The sequence below is a fragment of the Moschus berezovskii genome, chromosome 21, assembly GCF_049115385.1.
Source record: "Moschus berezovskii isolate FMDL1 chromosome 21, NW_MosBer_1.0, whole genome shotgun sequence".
Classification (NCBI taxonomy): domain Eukaryota; kingdom Metazoa; phylum Chordata; class Mammalia; order Artiodactyla; family Moschidae; genus Moschus; species Moschus berezovskii.
In genome coordinates, this window is record NC_142480.1 from 2,354,970 (window position 1) to 2,357,153 (window position 2,184).

General features: G+C 47.4%; 1 pseudogene; it reads left to right on the forward strand.

Moving 5' to 3' along the window:
- Positions 1 to 395: 395 nt before the first annotated feature.
- On the forward strand, positions 396 to 1,775 carry LOC129550181 (vesicle-associated membrane protein-associated protein A pseudogene; annotated as a pseudogene).
- The last annotated feature ends 409 nt before the right edge of the window (positions 1,776 to 2,184 follow it).

The following is a 2,184-nucleotide window of genomic DNA, read 5'->3' on the forward strand; positions in this document are numbered from 1 at the left end:
CCACTCCAAATCTTGCCTAAAGCTATATAAGTTGCCTCTTGCTTTTGTTCCCCGCCGACTTCCTCGACCTTGTTCTGTTGGGTCCTGGAATCCTGCCCAGGGGCGCCTAGCCATTAAAGCCTGTTATATTATCTATTTGGCATCTAGGTTCTTTTTTAACATCATTGGGCCATTTTGACCTTACACAGAGGAGCCTGGCGGGCTATTGTCCATGGGGTCCCAAAGAGTCGGACATGACTGAATGACTAAGCACAGAACATAGGGTTTATAAACATAAAAGATTTTTAATTTGGACATCAATGCTTAAGGAAAAACTATGCTTTTAAATATGGTTTTTCAATAAATTGAATTTAATTTAAAAAACAAAGTGACTGCTACTAGTTGTTTCTGCACACAAAAGTTATCTTTAAAAAAACTCCAGAGTGCGCATGGCCACAGTGGCTGGTGTGGGGTTGAGTCAGTCATGAGAGCCGGAGCTGTGGACCCGCGGGTGGCCCGGCAAGCCGGCGACAGAGTGGCAGGTGTGGGGCTCAGGAGGCCTGGCCATGCGGCTGCCACCCCCACCTGCAGCCAGCCACATGCTGTGGGCATGCCCTGGCTCTGTGCTGCTTCCGATGGCATCCGCCTCTGCGACCGTGGCAAAGCACGAGCAGATCCTGTCAAATTCAAAGGCCCCTTCACAGATGGAGCCACTGCAAATCTCACATCGAGAAATCCATTGGATCGAAAGGTGTGTTTCAAAATGAAGACGACAGCACCTCATGGGTACTGTATGAAGCCCAACAGGGGAATCGCTGACCCAGGGTGGACAGTGACCCCAGTGAGATGAGTAAACACAGTTTATGGTACAGACCATCTTTGCTCCACCAAGCGTTTCAGACATGGAAGCCGTGTGGAAAGAGGCAAAACCCCATGAATGAATGGGTTCTCAGTTGAGATGTGTATTTGAGATGCCCAGTGCAAATGATAAATGGAAGGACATGGAACCCAGCGAAGCCGCTCCTCTGAATGCTGCGAAGCTGGACGACCCCTGCCAAAGCCCCACTGTGTTTCCCTCAACAAGACCGAGACGAGGAAGCTCAAGCAACAGTGCGGAAAGGGAGAGGGGAAAGAAGAAAACCAGCCCCGAGGGAGGAGGCTTAGGCTCCGGAAGGTTGCACATCTGGATAAACCTGGATCCACCTCAGCTGGGGCCTCCAGAGAGAATGTCACCAGTCACCTGCCTCACTTCTTGTTGTCACTGCAGCCATCGTCACTGGATTCTTTATAGGGAAATTTACCTTGAAGAGTGAAGCATACAGAGTGCTAGTTCTTTGTTTCCTTTTGACAAGAAAAGATTCATTGTAGACTGAAGCTGAAACTCCCAATACTTTGGCCACCCGATGCGAAGAACTGACTCACTGGAAGAGACCCTGATGCTGGGAAAGATCGAAGGCAGGAGGAGAAGGGGACGACAGAGGATGAGATGGTTGAATGGCATCACCGACTCAGTGGACATGAGTTTGAGCAAATTCTGGAAGATAGTGGAGGACTGGGGAGGCTGGTGTGCTGCAGTCCATGTGGTCACCAAGAATCGGATGCAGCTGAGCAACTGAACAACAACTGTGTTATTGGTAGTGTGGTCCATGGTGCCCATGCTTGGTGTGTACAGCATCCTGTAGGCCTCGCCAGCAACGGTCTCATGGTTAGAAAGAGACATGGAAGAGCAGAGCGCTGGGTCCCAGACGGCGCCATGGTCACCAGACCTTCCCTACAGGGTGTCATTGCACACGCAGTCCTTTATGAAATTCACAAATAAAGAATTGTTCTTTCTTTGTGGCTTTTTAATAAAATTGTTCTTTTTAATAAGAGTTCAAGAATTGTCCAGAGTCTTTTATCTGTTGCTGTTAACTCTTGAAATATGATCTATTTAGATTGCTTATACCATTCAGGAAATTCTGTGGGGAAATGGTGCCTTGTACAGTGTAAATTTTCTCCTTCACCTTTGCTCATATCAAGGCAGGATTTTTCTTATCCCTTGTAAAGCAGTTGTTGACTGAGTTTTTTTATTTTTCCAATCCGGCCCCATGGTATTAAACACAAAAATAATAAAACTGTTAACAGATTCTTGCTTGATTAAAAAAAAAACAAAGGAAACCTTTTACTGCAGCAAGTGCAGGCCTTTCCCCGGGTGGGGGTAGGGAG